Source organism: Grammomys surdaster, unplaced genomic scaffold (assembly GCF_004785775.1).
Source record: "Grammomys surdaster isolate TR1022 unplaced genomic scaffold, NIH_TR_1.0 1087, whole genome shotgun sequence".
Classification (NCBI taxonomy): domain Eukaryota; kingdom Metazoa; phylum Chordata; class Mammalia; order Rodentia; family Muridae; genus Grammomys; species Grammomys surdaster.
In genome coordinates, this window is record NW_021605506.1 from 1,176,838 (window position 1) to 1,194,792 (window position 17,955).

The 17,955-nt window shown below is 40.2% G+C and overlaps 1 pseudogene; it reads right to left on the minus strand.

Annotated features, from left to right (window-relative positions):
• Positions 1–5,429: 5,429 nt before the first annotated feature.
• Positions 5,430–6,484, minus strand: LOC114634746 (annotated as a pseudogene).
• Positions 6,485–17,955: the final 11,471 nt, after the last annotated feature.

Here is a 17,955-nt window from a genome sequence, read left to right on the forward strand (position 1 = left end):
GAGAATTTGAGGTGCAAATATGCAAATAATTTCTTTCTTTTTTTAATAAGGAAGAGGATCTAATTGTAAAAATATAAATATTCATAAAACACATGTATTTGCATTTCAAAGGTCTTAAAAACAACAAATAAATGGAGTCATTTGATCACCTTTAAATATTAATAGCTTGAAAATGTGACAGCTCTTTTTTTTTCAGTCACGAGTTAGATAGCAACTTTAACACATTATTTTTCTAAGAAAAACATTAAGTAAGACTTTTTTAGCCCTCCACAAATGAACCATTTTTATACACCCAAATTCCCGAGCGTAATGAAAGCTGAGTCAACCCAACCAGAGAACAAATACACCCATAGCCCTTGCAAACCATTGACTTGAAAACTGGTGTGTTCAAAGATCACAAAAAAAGAATCTTTTTTAATCATAAGTATTTTTAAAAATAGTGACTTAGGTATAAATTTCTTTAAAATAACTTGTCTTTAAGCATTTGCTCTTTAATTTCTATGAATTCAAAGCATGTGAGAGGCTTTTGTGTAAGAAATCTGAACATGCACATGGATGATTTGAAAAAAAAAACAAGAGGAAAAAAAGGAGAGTCATGCCAGTCAGGAAAGCTAGAATCAAGAGATGCTTTGAGGAACAAAAGAGAAGAAGCAGCTGGAAAATATAGAAAGACTAAAGATGCTCCTCTAAGATCTAGTGCTGGCTATCTGCATGAAGGGAACCTAGTCTGGTTATTAACTTGCAGAATCCAGGCTTTTATGCTCGATAACTTTGATGATCATCCCTTCTCTGTTTAGGGTAGGAGGTCAACTAGGGACACAGAAAGCTAAAATTGGCTATTTTTCAGTACTTTTGAACCAAGCATTGACAGAGGTGTTCTTAATTCTCAACATCCCTCTTGGGCAGAGGATAAAGTTTATTCAATAGAGTACTAACCAACCAAGGAGTGTACTGGGAGGAATCCATGGCTCCAGATACATATGGGGCAGAGGATGGTCTTGTCTGGCATCAATGCGAGAGAAGGCCCTTGGTCCTATGGAGGTTTATACTCCAGTGTAGAAGGATGCTGGAGCCTCAAACACCTGGGGTTTTGGCAGGTAGCTGGAGCCTCAAACACCACAGGGGGCAGGAATCAATGGGGGGAACCCTGATAGAGGGAAAGGAGATGGGGAAGAGTGTAGATATGGGTTGGGAGGTTTGTGGATGGGTAATCAGTAAGGAAGATATCATTTGAGATATAGATGAATGGGATGATTAGTTAAAAAATATATATTTTAGATCCAGAAAAAAAGGAATGTTTCACCCCAGAATGTACTTTATACAAATCCAGATATATACTTTTAAGCCCAGCACTATGGAGACAGAAACAGACACCCCAGGACACATTGCATAAGCAATCTAGACTTGCTGGTGAGTTCCAAGCAAGTGAAAGGTCCAATCTGAAAAAAAAAAAAAAAAACATGCAAAAACAAAAAAGCTGTGAACTAGAATTGTATATCCAATATATACAAAGAACTCAAGAAGTAAGACTCCAGAAAACCAAATAACCCTTTATAAATGGGGTACAGAAGCAAACAAAAAAATTAGCAGCTTAGGAATATTGAATGCCTAAGAAGCATCCTTATTTATCAGGAAAATGCAAATCAAAACAACCCTAGACTCCACCTCACACAAATCAGAATAACTAAGACTAAAAACTCAGGTGACAGCAGATGCTAGTGAAGAAAGGAGAATATTCTTCCATAGTTGGTGGAATGGCATGCCAAAACAACACCTTTGGAAATCAGTCTTGCAGTTCCTCAGAAAACTGGATGTAGTACTACCTGAGGGCCCAGCTATACCATTGCTAAACATATACGCGAAAGATGCTCCAACATGTAATAAGGACACATGCATCTCTATGTTCATAGTAGACTTACTTATAATACCCAGAAGCTGGAAACAACCCAGATGTCCTTCAACAGAGGAATAGATACAGAAAAGGTGCCACATTTACTCAATGCTGTACTACTCAGCTATTAAAAACAATGAATTCATGAAATTCTTAGGGAATGGATGAAACAAGAATATATCATCCTGAGTGAGGTAACCGAGTCACAAAGGAATACACATGGTGTGCACTCACTGAGAACACACATGGTGTGCTCTCATTGATAAGTAGATATTAGCCTAAAAGCTTGGAATATCCAAGATACAACTCACAGATGACATGAAGATCAAGAAGAAGGAAAACCAAAGTGTGGATGCTTTAGTTTTTCTTAGAATGGGGAACAAAATACTCATGGGAGGAAATGCAGAGGCAAAGTTTGGAGCAGAGACTAAATGAAAGGTCATCCAGAGACTGCCTCACCTGGGGACCCTTCCCATGTACAGACACCAAACCCAGATATTCTTGTGGATGACAAGAAGTGCTTGCTGACAGGAGCCTGATATAGCTGTCTCCTGAGTGGCTCTGCCAGAGCCTGACAAATAGATGCTCTGATGCTCTATTGTTGGTTCAGACATCAGCCAATCATTGGACTGAGCACATGGTTCCCAATGGAGGAGTTAGAGAAAGGACTAAAGAAGGTGAAGGGGTTTTCAACCCATAGAAAGAACAATAATACTAATCAACCAGACCCACCAGAGCTCCCAAAAACCAAACCACTAACCAAAGGGTATACATGAAGTAACCCATGCCTTCAGCTACGTTTGTAGCAGAGGGTGGCCTTGTTGGACATCAATGGGAGGAGAGGCCCTAGGTCCTGTGAAGAGTCAATGCCTAAGTGTAGGGGAATGCCGGACAGTGAGGTGGGAGTAGGTGGATAGGTGGGGGAGCACCCTCATAGAAGGTGAGGAGAGAAGGGATAAGGATTTTGTAGAGAGGAAACTAGGAAAGGGAATAACATTTGAAATGTAAATAAATAAAATATCTAATAAGAATATTAAATACAAAAAATCTTATATCAGCTTGCTTTCAATAAATAGCTATATCCTTCACTTATGCCTGCTGGACATTTTGTAAGGCAAGCTGTTTCTTTAGTTTTCTGAGTTTTGCCTGTTTTACTATAGTTTCATTTCTTAGAGAAATACTGATCAGTGCTGCTCCGACATATAATCCTCTTAGTGCTTAAATATATAATCCTCTTTGTGCTTAAATCTTCTCATAGAGGACCAATTCAGTCCCACCTGAATTGAGTTTGATAAAAATAAGATAGATGTGGGGTGGTGTGTGGCTCAGTTTAGAGAGTGCTTACCTACAATGCAGGAAGCCTAAGTATTGAGCTTCAAACTACACAAACAAGGTTCAGTGATAAAATCTATGATACCAGTGTTTAGGAGGCAGAGGCAGGAGGACCTGGAATTAAAGGCTTTTCTCAATTATGTAGCAAGTTTAAGTCTGGCCTAGGCTGTAAGAAATTTTGTCTCAAAAAACATCAGTAGTAAAGAGAGATTAAGACTTCGTACAAGCACAAGTTAGAAGATGACACCCTCAGATCACATTTTGGATCTTTTTTTTAAAATAATATTCTTTTTTCTTTTCATTTATTGTTCAATATTTTTTTACAACTCAGATTATATAACCCTCCTTGTCCACCCTCCAACTCTTCCACATCCTACTCCTCCTCCCACAGTCTCCAAGATGTCTGCATGTACAACACCAACCCTGTCAGTCCTCCACATACCCTGGGGCCCCAAGTTTCTGGAGGGTCATGTGTATCTTATTTGAGTCCAGACCCAATATTCCTCTGGTGCATATCAGGTGGTTTATGCTATCGAATTGGTGGCTCAGTGTCTGAGAGATCCCAGGAGTATAGGCTAGTTCAGACTGCTTGACTTCCCATATAGTCACCCCTCTTCTAAACTTCTTCCAGCTTTTCCCTAAGTAAACTTCATGGGTTACAAGTTTCTATCCATTGATTGGATGTAAATATCTGCATCTGACTCTTTCACCCGCTTATTGGGCTTCTTGTAAGTCAGTCATGACAGGCTTGTTTTTTTTTGTTTTTTGGGTTTTGTTGTTGTTGTTGTTTTCGAGACAGGGTTTCTCTGTGTAGCCCTGGCTGTCCTGGAACTCACTCTGTGGACTAGGCTGATCTCGAACTCAGAAATCTGCCTGCCTCTGCCTCCCAAGTGCTGGGGTTAAAGGTGTGTGCCAAAACCACCCAGCATAACAGGCCTGTTTGTAAGCATACCATAGCATCAGTAATAGTGTCAGACCTTGGGGCCACCCATTGAGATGGATCTCAATTTGGGCATATCACTGGACCTCTTTTTGCACAGCCTCTTCTCCAGCTTTGTTCCTGCAACTCTTTCAGACATTAATAATTGTGGGTTACCGTTTTTTACTGCAGCATGGCAGCTCTATAACATTCTGGCTCACTTGGGGAAATGTGTGTGATACAAGTCACATATTATGTTCTGAGTATGTCATGATCCAGCAGGAGCTTTATTACCATAAATTTCTGTCACTTGCATTACATGAGACTGGGTGATGTTGATCTGAGAGGATCACCATACCAGAAAGGCTCTACCACATTGTTTATGCTCATAGACTTTCTCTCCATTGTGAGTACTTTCATGATGATGAAATCTGTAAAAATGTACAAAGGCATCCCCATATTGAATGCATTCATAGAGTTTCTCTTACATGCTGATGAAAACTGAGGAACTTTGAAAAGGCTTCACAATATTAAATGTATTCATATATTTCTAAGCAGTATGGGTTGTATCTTGGTGATGAAGACTACAGAAATGTGGAAAGGCTTCAGCATGTTAAATACACTCACAGGATTTCTCTACATTATGGTTTGTTTTGTACGTTTGAATATGACTGACATATGAGGGCTTTACCACATTGTTTACGTTCATAGAGGATGTCACCTGTATGTCTTCTTTTATATATTGGAAGAGGATTGCAATGTAAAAGGCTTTATCCCGTAGATGACATTCATAGGGATTCTCTTGAGTGTGTCTTCTTTTATTTACTTGGAGAATACTGTGACTTGCAAATGGTTCACCACATTGCTTATATTCATAGTGTTCTCTTCAGTGTGTATCCTTTGATGTACTAGATGATTCTTATGTGCAAAGGCTTTACCATATTAGTTGCATTCAGAGGATTTCTCTCCAGTACAAGTTCTTTTATGTATTTTAAGATTATTGGGACATAGAAGAGCTTCAGAATATTGATGATATTCATGGGGTTTTCTCCAGTATATGGTCCTTTATATATTTGGGGGATACTGCTTTGTGAAAAAGGTTTAAATCCACATTTCTCACATTCAAAAATTGCTCTCATGTATGTGTCCTTTTATGATTCTGATGTCGACTACTTTGTGAAAAAAGCTTTACGACATTGGATACACTGAAAGGAATTAACTCAAATATGTGTTCCTTTATGTTTATCAAGACTCAATTTGTGAAAAAGTTTTAACAGATTGGTTACATTAATAGGGTTTTGCTCCTGTATGTGTTCGTTTATGTCTTTGTAGGTCACGCCTTCCTCCAAAGTCTCTATCACATTGGTTACATTCATAGGGTTTCTCTCCTGTATGTGTTCTTTTATGACTTTGGAGAACACTGCTAATAGGAAAGGCTTTACCACATTGGTTACATTCATAGGGTTTTTCCTCTGTATGTGTTCTTTCATGTCTATGGAGACCACTCCTTCCTGCGAGGGTTTACCACATTGGTTACATTCATAAGGTTTCTCTCCAGTAAGTTTTCTTTTATGACATTCTACACTACTGCTTTGTGCAAAGACTTTACCACAATGGTTACATTTATAGGGCTTCTTCCCTGTATGTGTTCTTTTATGACACTGGAGAACACTACCTTTAGCAAAGGATTTACCACATTGGTTACATTCAAAGGGTTTTTCTCTTGTATGTGTTTATTTATGTCCCTGTAGATTACTTCTTTTGAGAAAGGCTTTACCTTTGGTTTCATTCATAGGGCTTCTCCACTGTATGTATTCTTTTATGACACTGGAGAACATTGCTTCCAGCAAAGGCTTTACCACATTGGTTACATTCATAGGGTTTCTCCCCTGTATGTGTTCTTTTATGATAATTGAGACCACTGCTTCCAGCAAAGGCTTGACCACATTGGTTACATTCACAGGGTTTCTCTCCTGTATGTGTTCGTTTATGTATTTGGAGTTTACTCCTTCCTGCAAAGGCTTTCCCACAGTGGTTACATTTATAGGGTTTCTCTCCATTATGAGTTCTTTCATGCCTTTGAATATGACTCTGATATGCACAGGCTGTAGCACATTGAGAAATCTCAGACGGTTGTTCTCCAGTACAACTTTTTTCATGCCTTCCATGTCTTCTAGAACTTGGAAAATGTTCACCAATAGTATGGTCTTCTAAAATGTGGCCTATAGCTGTGAGACTCCTATAGGTCTCCAACATCACATCTTTGTATAGAATTTTTTGAGAAGGACCAGCAAAGCCCACTCTTCCGGAGTGAAGTTCACATGCACATCATCATAGGTCACTACATCTGACTTCCCTCCCCAGCCACATAGCACTTTTTATCCAATAAGCAAACAATCATTCACAGTTGAAGAAAACCAAAAACTGAAGTAAATATAGAAGCAAATAAATGATCTCTGGGATCCTGATGCCTCTGTGTTAAGATGTTGGGTATGAGACCATGCAGCATCCTGCCAGTTCTCCTTTCACTTACTACATGTCTGTCTTCCAAACAGAGAGGCCTGATGGTATAGAGTTCTGTAAATAAAGGTAGGTGATCAGAAAGGTGGTCCATGACTCTGCAGCTCTTCATAACCCCTAGTGATTTCAGGCATAACCAGCTCCATTCAAGTCATGTCTGAAGTTCTGAGCTTGCCAAGCTCCTCTCACAGCACCCAGCAGAGATACTCAGAACATTTCACCCAGAAACACTCATGCCGGCTGAGATACAGGAAGGAACCTGCAAGCTTGTGACTCACATTTTGGATCTTTACAAAGTCCCATGACCTCTGGGCTCCAATGTTCTCCCAGGTGATTTGATTAGATAAAAACTTTATATAGACATCAGTAGGACTTTATATAGTATCTCCGAATAACCTAATGTATTGCAGGGAAACATAGATACAATAGAAAAGAATATGTAGGCAGATATCCTTGTATTCCCATTCCATCGGTACAGGCAAAATTCTGGGCTTCAACACATGCAACTGAGTAGCCTTTTATTTCTCATAAATAAAAGTTTTAAAGGAGAGTCTTTCTGATTCCTGCCAGTTGATCTTTAACTAAAGGCTTGCATGTTAGCTGTGAGACACATCCATGAGCCAAAGTGAACAACTCGAAGTGATGTGGGTTTGCCTGTTTACCAAGAACTGGGATTATGCACATGGCTGACCCTGGCAGCTGGCTAAGGGCAGCCCTTTATCGTTCACAGAAAAAAATTCAACATACCCCTAACTCTCAATGCCACTCAGGACTTAAAATTAGAATGTCTTTCATGAAAGAAAATATTGCTACATTTTGCTAAGTCAGCTTGAGTTACCATGTCATCTATTCATGTTGAAATCTATGTGCATCCTTTAAGATCGTTCACTATTAGCAACACATAATCCTCCTGCTCACATCTTAAGACCACTAAACAGGTTACCACGAAGGTTGGCATCTCCTTTTTTAGGAAGCACAAAAGATGCTATCAGTGTGTGTATATGTTTGTCAGGGTAGTGTATTAAAGGACAGAAATTGAGATTATTCTTCTTCCTCTATCACTCTCCACCTTATATTAGAGACAGAATCTCCTACTGAAGCTGTTCTTCATTAATTCCACTGGCTAGACAGCCTTGATCAATCCAATCTCTACCTCTCCAATGCTGGGATTACAGATCCATCAGGCCATCTTTTTACATGAGCGGCTCTCCTATCTTCATGTTTCTGCAACTAATACTTTCATGTCGAAGGCCCAGTTTCTGATTCTGTTTCATTCTTCCAACCTGTTGTGTAGCAACATCTGGAAAAGCTGAGTAAGAAAAAGCAAAGGACCGGAAATGAAAGGAGGGAAGGTATGTTTGGGCTCTGATTTCAAAAGCTTCACTCCACTGTCTCCTGGCGCTTTGCTGTGACTCTGAGGCAAGATAGATCTGGGTGGGGAATGAGACAGAGGAAAGCTATCTCACCTCATTGAAACTAGAAATATGATAAGAGATATGAGATACACACAGAGAAGCAGAGGCAGAGACAAAGAGAGACAGGGATAAAAACACAGTCAAAGACAGGTGATATCAATCCAGTGCATATCCCAGTGACTATGTCCTCCAATCAGGACATATTAGATGAGTCCATCACAGACAAATGCCTTTAAGATTGTGAAGCCATAGAGGAGTAGAACACTGATATCTGCACTTTCATGATTCAGTTACCAAAGTTGTGCCTCTGAATATCACTGGAGTCCAATCCTTCAGCATACCAATCTTTGAGTGACTTAGAAAATCCAAACCACACATAGTAAATGCCACTTGCATCCCTTAAACCCCTTAAAACAGAAGAAATGAATAACCAACGTGACCTCAACCTTTTTTTTTTTTTAAAGACGGGTTCTCAAGTGTAACAGGCTGGCCTTGAACTTTTTAATATAGCCTAAAACAAAGTTGAATATCTGATACTTTGCCTCTACTTACTGAGTGCTAAGATTATAAGATTATATTGTGATTTCTGGTTTATGGCATGCTATAGATCAAATCTAAGGTTTTGTGCTTGCTGGCCCAGAACTCTACAAACAGAGCCGCATCCTGCAGACTCCCTCTGATTTCCCCACAACAGAAACCCTTTCTTTTTGAAAGACTTAAAACCACTTGTTGTCAAAGCTGTGGGCTCACTTCAGTCCCTAGAAATATACTAGTATAATAAAATGACCAAGTGGCACATCTTCCTTTCAGCACTCCCTAGCTCCTGAGTCTCTCAGAAACTGGATTTCCAACTTCATTATCATTACCATCCTTACTGAGCCCACTATGGTGCCTTCCATGGTCACCTGATCACAACCTCACCTGAGAGATCTCAGCATTAGTGAAGTTGTTATCTTGGCTCCTCCTTGTTGCAATAATCAAGGCCCTTAGTCCAGCCTCACACAGAACAGTCCCTGGAACTCATTAAACAGCACATCCTGAGACCTCCCACCTTGTGCAACACCCATAGATTCAGGATGCTCATTGTAGAGAAACTCTTCATTCTCCCTAGAATATGAAAGCCACTGGTCCCCAGGATAACCAACTCATGTTACCCCAGAGCAGCTTTTTATCTCCCCATTAACAGAAATCTGCCTGAGATATGAAAAATTCAGTAAGTAACTTGCCTTCCAAATAAGCATGAAGACCTGAGATTAGATCCCTCAGGTGAAGAAGAGGAAGAGGAAGAAGCAGAGAAGAAAGAGGCAGTTCACATTTAAAATCTCAGCATTCAGAAGTCAGAGGCAGTCTGGTCCCTGGGATTCTTTGGCTAGTCTAGCAAAACTGAAGATTTCTAGGCCCAAGGACAGATGCTGCTACAAAAATAAAATAAAACAAGCAAACAAACAGCAAAAAAGGAGAATATTGTTGAGAAGCAATTTAAAAAACTATCAACTTTTATCCTCATACATACATGTGTACACATGCACATATATGACCACAAACATTAATTATCAGGGTCTGTTACTCCAGTTGTTTTGGGGCTGCAAAACACTTTCTGAAGCACTCACCTACCCATATCTCAGTTTAGTCATGACAAAATTTCCATGAAATTGACTTTATATTCATATTTATTTGGTCCTTATCTAATTTGAATTTCTATATAGAACAGAAGAAAGGATTTAGAGAAAAGATAAATTTATACTTGAAAAACCAAGAAAACCTCAATAACCACCATCCTTAACCTGACCCAAATAAATAAACAATTGAAAAAAAAAACTATTCAGGGTGAGGTTCAGTGTTTTTCATATTTTTCTCTCTGTTTTTAGTAAAAATGTTTCTCCCAAAAACTGGACCTGAGATCCCACCTCTGTAGGTGGATTTTTTGGATAGATAATCATCTGTCAGGATTCTACATTGCTAGTGTGACTTAGTAATCTCTCCTTTTTGTAACAAGATCTAGTATCAAGTGGACAGGAGATACAAAATACACAGTAGTGAAAGAGGAGAAGGCATGGACAGGTCCACAGCATTTTTTGAAATGATATTACAGAATATACACTTGTTCAGCCTAACTACCAGGCCTTCCAAGTCTCATATGAGAGGCAGAACCTCCTTGTTATATCAGCTGGCCCATCAATTGGTCCTCCCACTATTCTCTAGCTGTTCATTTAACTGTGCAAACCTCTTTCCTAGTGTCCTTATTATTTCCTACTCATTTATTACCTTCCAGTCTTAGCCTATACAAGAGGGTTCCATCCAACTATATGTCAAATCTGTCCACAGTACTTCCTTAGCCACTCTTATAACTTCTCATTGTTCATGGAACAGAGTCAAACTCTCTCTCTCTCTCTCTCTCTCTCTCTCTCTCTCTCTCTCTCTCTCACATGTGTGTGCTTATGTTTGTTTTTGTGTGTACATCTGTAAATGTATATGCCACAGAAAAACCTCAAGTGTGACAACATTCAGGAACCACCTTGTTTATAAGGCAGAGTCTCTCATTTTCTTTGAACTGTTATTTCTCTGTCTTTCCAGTCCTGGGACACAAACATGCACCACCATACGCAGTGTTACTTCTATAATATGGGTTCAAGGAATAAAACTGTCTTCCACCTTAATGACAAGCACTTTACGAACTGAAGGATATATTCCACTTCCATAGTAGCTTTTTACAAAGTTAGACAGAAGAAACTGCAAGTATCCAGCATTGGTTCTGTCCTACCATATGAGTGTCAAGGAATAAAACTGAGGTTGTCAGGTTTAGCAGCAACTTCATTTATCCTCTGAAACATCTTCCTGGTCCACAGGTTTGCTTTTATAACAGACCTATTTTCAAGTAAAGTTGTTAATCTTTTAATTGAATGAACAGATTAATCCATTCATGAGGGAAAATTGCTAATTACCTTTTAACATTCTTAATATCTCATTATGTAGATTAAACCTTAAGATAAGTTTGAGAAAAATTACATTAAATCTATAGTAGGTTTTGAACGGATGGAGGATTTCTCCTCAGACACTCTCCTCAGTGAGTACTTATTATTCCAGATGGTAGGACACAGTACACAGAGCAATCAGCCCTCAGCATTCAAGGGCCTCTTCAACCATCTAGTCCCTTCATCAAAGGCATAGCCTACTCTGTCTGGTCCATATCCAGTAATGTCTCTGAGTCTAGAAATTTGAATGTCTTCTACATTAAACAAGACATACCAAAGGGTCAATTGCAGCCCAGCACATCCGTTGGGGAGTGGTGCTACCCTGTGGACCTGCATTCTAGAAGCTTACCACAGCCAAGACTTCCCAATGCTTTTATCTTTATTCTGCAAACTTTCCCCTGGGAAGGAAAAAGGACAAGTGCATATTCACCCAGGCAGAATAATAATGACAGAAACCCCACCAAGAAATGTTTCCAGTTTAGTGAACCTGTGAGTTAACTGGTCTTAACGACAGGAGGACGGTAACTTAAAGACAGCTGCATTACTGAAAAGTCCAGTACAGCATGGATGGTTTATTTTTTGTTTTTTTACTTCCTAAGAAACTGGTGGAGTTCTTTGTGGAATCTTAGGTCACATTGCTCTACAAAGGAATGTTTTAATTCAGAGAAATACCTTTGCAATACCCTTCCATGCACAGACAAGGGTTCCAAAGGCTCCCAACCAAACTTAGAGACAAAAAATCTCCACCCTAGGAACTACTTTCTGGGAAGCTTGGCCCATACCAAGTTCCTTCGGCTTGTGAACAGCTGTCAGGAGAAAGAGGATAGAAAAATTGCTGCTGACACCAAAAAAGAGACACATACATGACTTTACCAACAACTATGTGAGCCCTTCTGATGAGGTTGTGATCAATAAGGCCACCAAGAGCCAAGACAAGGCATTCCTAATCCAATTCAAAGTGATCCTGCTGAGTAGGAGTGTGAAAGAAACTTCCTGAGAAAGAGATGTTTGATATCATTTCCGGGATGAAAGCCAGAACTTGCCAGGGACAGAGCTGGGACAGATGGGGACAAACAATTGAGTGGTACAAAAGATGGCAACTGGCAAGCCTGATTGGTGGTCAGGATCTAGGCCAGATTTTTGAAGCATTTTGGTATCTTATCTAAGATGGTAATAAAGGTGAATACAGATTTCTAAAACTAGTAAGAACATTCCATTCAAACAAATCATCCCTCACTGGGAAAACAGTTTCATAGTTTAAGGCAACATAAGGGATGGTACTCAAAATCCTTGCTATTCTTTGACCTTCATTTTATGGGATTCAAGAGAAAAAAAAATTCATTTACAAGGAGCACATTTTGTGTGATTCTCCATTTTGACTCATATTTTCAAGCTATATAAATATTTCTTTATGAAACTTTTCCTTTTCCATAATGTGTTTGATTTTAAAAATATGCTCACAGAATTATGCATAGATAAAATATGGTAAATGGTAGATTCTTCCTAAAGGTTATAGAATTTGCTCTATTGTGCAAGTATACACAACCCATCAAGAACAGCTTGCCCCATCCTTTGTTTCAGCATGTTTCCTAGTTTGTGTGGACCTTCTCAAGGGTTGCTAAGGATAGTAATATATTTTGATTGTTTAAAGCAGGTACAAACTGACATAAGGAAAAGACCCAAGGTTGTCAAATTATTCCTAGGTGCATTGTTAGAAAATGCATGCATTTACACCAATCCAAAGTTGCTGAGCTATTTCCCATGCTTGCATGTCTCAAAGGGATCAGAGGAGGGAGACAGAGAGACAATCCTTTGCACTCATGAATATGAGCTGGACCTACAGACAATGGAACAAACTGGAAATGTCACCAAAAAAAAGTGCTTTTGAGAAGGTGATTCTTTAAGTAGTTGGATATGCTGATGCTCTCCTTACTGCAGACTCACATGTTTCCAGCAAAGTCAAAGAATGATTTTACCTGTCTCTATCATGTTTTCTCTGTTCTTTCTGTGTAAACTTGAGACTCCAGGTCATATGTCCCCATTGCTGTGGGAAACATGCAAAAGGATTTGCCTTTTGGTCTTCTCAAAATCTCATAACTAAGACCCACTGTATATAATTTCCATGCCTTAATTGTCTTAATTGTCAGATTGAATGGATCTAGAATGTAGAATCTACATGGCAAGCCTCTGAATATGCCTCTGAATTAGCTTCTAGATTGAGTTAATTGAGATGAGACAGCACAGCGTTGTGGTAGTCATCACTATGCCATAGTCTATGGTTTCTGACTGAACTAAAGGAAAGTAACAGCATTAGTAACTCTCTGCTTCCTATCAGTGAATAGAAAATGACCAGATGCTTCATATTCCTACCATTATACTGACCAGTCATAGTTAGGAATCACCATGTAAACACAGCTCAGGCTATGTGTCCAAGAGAGAGGGAATTCTTTTAGATTATATGGAGGTTAGCATAACACCTTCATCTATCTACTCATCCATCCAGGTTTCTTGACAATAGAATCAAGACATTCAACTCTCTCACATGCCTGGCATCACACCGTCCCCACCATGATAGACTTTGTCCTCAAATTGTGAGCCAAAATAAACTTTCTTTCCTTAACTTGCTGTTATCTTGTATTTTGGCACAGCAGTGGTAAAGTAACTAATACACTACACTTTGCCAGGGCATACCCATCACTCCTCTAAACCCCTACTTCCTCAAACACATCCATTAGCCAGGAGGGTGGGGGGGTGGGAGGGTGGGGGGTTGGAGGAGGGGGGGTTGGGAGGGTTGGGGGGTTGGAGGGTGGGGGCTGAGTGGGTGCAGAGTGGGAGGGTGGGAGGTGGAGTGCAGTGGAGAAGATAAGAAGTGAGGATTAAGTGATTGGTTCCAATTGTGGTAGATGATTGTGAACACGAACTGGCCCAATTGGAGCAGGACACAAGCAGAATTACTTGTATTAGGAGCTGGGAGGTCTCTGTATCCTTATTTGTACAGCTGGCAGGTCTGTAGAAGTTAGTAACATTTAGTAATCAACACATTTCACTGAAAATATTCTTCCCTTTACATCACAATTTGGATTAAATCTCTCAGGCTGATGGAATGCCAGGCAAGAATAAGTTATTTCTTTCTACAGGGTCATGGAGAGAGGTTTTGTAAAGTTGTCCAAGCTCTGGTGTGAATGACCCTCTGTGTCAGCATGTGACGCACGGACACTGCACAGCACACTGCTCTATGGGAAAAATGTGTCTGACATCCTACCAATTCATCAGCCAGACTGCTGCTCAGCTTCACCAGGAGCTTTTCTCCTAGTCAAGACCAAGACTAGGGCTTAAAAACCAATCCTTCAGCTCGTGGCTCCAAATTACATATTCAGCATCTGTTGGTGCCCAGCAAGATGAGAAGTCCCTGCCACAAAAAAACAAGGGCAGGAAGAATCCTGTCCACACAGAGTTCACAGTTCAGAAAATCACAGCTAGTGATGATTAATCTTGATGTTTTATTTTCTTAGTTGGCTATTTCTTGGGATTTCTAAAAATCTCTTAAGCTAATTGATAATTTTATTCTAAAGCCATTTCCTTTTGCTCTAGCTCACTGGCTCATGCTTAGCTAGTTAAACTCATAAAATGAGGAAGTGTGGGACTATAAAATCCTGGGTGTTCGGTCACGCCCCCAGAGCCCTGCAATGAGGTCTCCATGTCCCAAGTAGAAGGCGGGGAGAACAAGTCTGTGCCTCAAGATTTCCCTGGCCCTGTCCTTCTCCCCCCACTTCTGATATATAAACAAACACCTTCCCACATGTTTTGGGAAAGCTCTACACCACCCAAAACTGCCATCTGTTAATAAATCAACACATCTTAAATCTCCACATGTTTCGTGAATTTCAGATTCGTGTAAGTCAAGACTCCCGTGAGCTCCTGTCCGCGCAGGGCGGGGGAGGGACTCTAGCTAGCTGAGGCTGCCTGGGCCGGCTCAAGTCTTGTGTCCCCAGATGCTGTGCACCAGCTTGTGGGAGAGGGAGATGAGAAGCCTTTCTCTCTGCGGACTGAACAACATGCACCGGACCACCACAGCCCGCTGCTCTCCAGGGACATCTCCGCCTGCTCTTGCTACGCTCCTGCTGGAACCCACACAGCTGCCCAAGACCAGTGCTCGGGCGGTGCCCGACAAGGAAGTACTTAAGTTCATTGCAGAAGTGTGGGTTGGAATGAGGTTGCATAAAAGGTGAGCCTGCTACCACACACAAGGCTAATAGCAGACTACCAATGCACATGTCAATATATGTCTGGGCCGTAAGTGAAGGAGATACATAGTAAAATTCATGGGACAAACGTCTGTTATTTGGAACATGATATCTCATGGCTTGCTTTCCCATGTGAGATATATTCTTCTACAGTCCCCCCCCCCTCTGTGTATGTGTTATGTGTGTATGCATGTCCATGAGGAAAACAGAAGTTATCCTTGGGTATCATATGCTATTAAATGTTATTTCTTCTCTAACAGCTCTCAAAAGAGACATTGTATTGTGTGTTCTAGAGGAAGAAGTCAGTTCTGAAAGGTGAAACCCAGAGGTTACATAGTGTATCAGTATTGATCTTGAATATTCTCTAGAGAATGCTTATGAAGTTGAGGAAGACAAGAAATGTGACTCAATCTGACAAGCAAGCACATTTCTCTGACGTAGAGAAAGCAATGGTGATGTTTCATCCTTTGTTCTACAGTTGAAACATGGATACTACTGGCTATGCCTGCCTCTATTGGGGAAATGTTGCTTTTTCTGTTTGTTTGTTTGTTTGTTTGTGTGTTTGTTTGTTTTAATTTGAGGCCTAATGGATGTGGCACTAGTCTTCTTATCACTTTGTACATAAGGATGACTTTGAATATGTGATCCTTTTGCCACTACCTTCAGAATGCTGGGATTGCAGGTGTGTGGCATCATACATAGATTAATCAGAGGATCAACCCCAATCTGATATATACTAGGGAAATAGTCTATCAGCTCATTTACATTGCTATAATACTTTCTTGTCTTTACTGAACAGCAAATAGACAAGAGGATATATCATCTGCCCTTCCCAACTTCTAAGACTGTAGAAATATTCTGTCTTTAAAGCATATGGCAGTGGTATAGGATTGATCCCAGCAACTTTCACATGCTAAGCCTATGTTCTATCACTAAGCATTCCCTTTAGCCACGTACATGGGTCATGTTGAGGGAAATGTCTGGTAATTAAGTTCTGTTAATTTAGTAATGACTTGATAAATTTTGGGTTAGGTGTAATATGTGTGATTCCCCTTGTTAACAAAGCTTTTCCTTCTCTGTCTTTGTCTGGGGATTTCGATGTCCCCACATACTCTTCTACCTGAGGAATGCCACATAGCCTCAATTAAATTAGAGGATCAATTTCCTTTCTTCTGATAAAACCTGTTCAGACAGCACCTGAGATTCCTGAAATGCTTCTCTATGATAATCAGACATTTTGGTGCCATAAACCCTTAGCCAAAGACCTTTGCTCATCCTGGATCTTCATATCATCAGTCCGTAAAATCTTTATAAATTTTAAATCACCCCTAAGTAAAGTTGATAGCTGCCTCCTGGTAGCTGATCCTGGTGTGGTCATTCACTATTTTTATTCACAGACTCTTGTTTGTCATCTCTGCTTACCTGCCTCAGACCCACAACATGTGATCATTTGTTTGAAGTGGCATAGATTCTTTCTCTGCACAAGAAGTTTCTTGAAATATAAACAGTAACTGTCTAATCATGGTAAGCCCAGGGGAAATGGGATGGAGTAGAAAATACATATTAATATACTTTTTTGCTGTGTACCTTTCTAAAAGACTGACTTTAGCATAACTATGTAATACACATTAGTACAAGGTAGTTATTTTCAAAACTGATTTGTATAAAATGTATCCCATAAAAAGTTTATCAGCACTGTGTTAGAGAGTCCTATTATTTCTAATTAATTTTCCTTCTTGATTATCTTTAAGCTCACCAGTTCTTACTTGGAACCTAGAAATCAGGTGCACATTTTTTTTTCCCTGTTCTCTGCATGACTAGTGAGTTTTCCTTGAGGAGTTTCTTATTAAAGAGTTATGAAATCAATTAATTCGAGAAATTCTTAGGTAAATGGATGGAACTAGAAAATACCATCCTGAATGAGGTAATCCAATCACAAAAGAACACACTTGGTATTCACTCACTGATTATTGGATACTAGCCCAGAAGCTTGACATACCCAAGATTCAACTCACAGACCACATGAAGCTCATGAAGAAAGAAGACCAAGTAGGGGTGCTTTGGTCCTTCTTAGAAGGAGTAAAAAATACTCAAGGGAGCAAATATGGAGACAAAGTGTGGGACATAAACTGAAGGAGGGGCCGTCTGGAGACCATTCCACCTGGGTATCCATCCCATGTGCAGTCACTGGTAGACACTGATGTGGATGTCAGGAAGTGCATGCTGACAGGAGCCTAATATAGCTGTGTCCTTAGAGGTCTACCAGAGTTTTACATATTCAGAGGCAGATACTCACAGCTAATCATTGAACTGGTCATGAGGTTCCCAATGGAAGAGTTAGAGTGAAGACTGAAGGAGCTGAAAGGTTTTGCAGCCCCATGAAGAGAGCAACCATACCAACCAATCAGAGCTCCGAGGGTCTAAACCACCAGCCTGAGAGCACTTAGGGAGGGACCCATGGCTCCAGCTATATATATAAGGGAGGATGGCCTTGTTGGGGATAGGTGGGAGAGGAGATCCTTGGTCCCATGAATGCTGGATGCCGTGTGTGGGAATTTGAGGTTGGGGAGGTGGGAGTGAGGAGTAGGTGGGGACACATCCTCATGAAGCAGGAGGTGGAGGGATGGGATAGGGGGTTCATGGGTGTGTGTGTGTGGGGGGG